A 676-nucleotide genomic window follows, 5' to 3' on the forward strand; every position below is an offset into this window, starting at 1 on the left:
TATATATATATATATATATATATATATGTATGTATGTATATATATATATGTATATATACATATGGATACACACATACATACATACATACATACATACATACATACATATTGTATATACATATTGTATATATATATATATATGTGTACATACATACATGCAGTGAAGGCGTATGGCCTAGCGATAGCAAGATCGTTTGTACAATTCCTGGAACAGGTGGTAGGATGTATTCTTGTGCAACACACATCATTTCACGTTGCTCTTCTTTAGTCCACTCAGCTGCAAGTGGGTGACTCTGCGAGGGAATGTTGGGTCCACTCGGCCAGCCAGCGCAGAAGAAATCGTTCAAAAGCTAAAACAAGGTGAAGTGCATTGTGGCCAGCGATGTATAACAACATCCGATAGTCTGGTCAACACTGTGGTATACGCATGCAAGAGTGAACACGCACATAAATGAGTACACACAAACACATGCATACATGTGTGTGTATGTGTGTATACGTGTGTGTATGTTTGTGTACTTGCGTCTGTGTCATCAAATAGTCTACATTACTATATTTGTTTGCGAGCAATAAAAATATTCCTTTATTGTTATTTGCCTCTACATATAAATTAATATTCTGGGTACATTCCATCACGGATCTGAGAAATCGGAGGAGGAGGAGGAGGAGGAGGAGG

Source organism: Octopus bimaculoides, chromosome 20, assembly GCF_001194135.2.
Source record: "Octopus bimaculoides isolate UCB-OBI-ISO-001 chromosome 20, ASM119413v2, whole genome shotgun sequence".
NCBI lineage: Eukaryota > Metazoa > Mollusca > Cephalopoda > Octopoda > Octopodidae > Octopus > Octopus bimaculoides.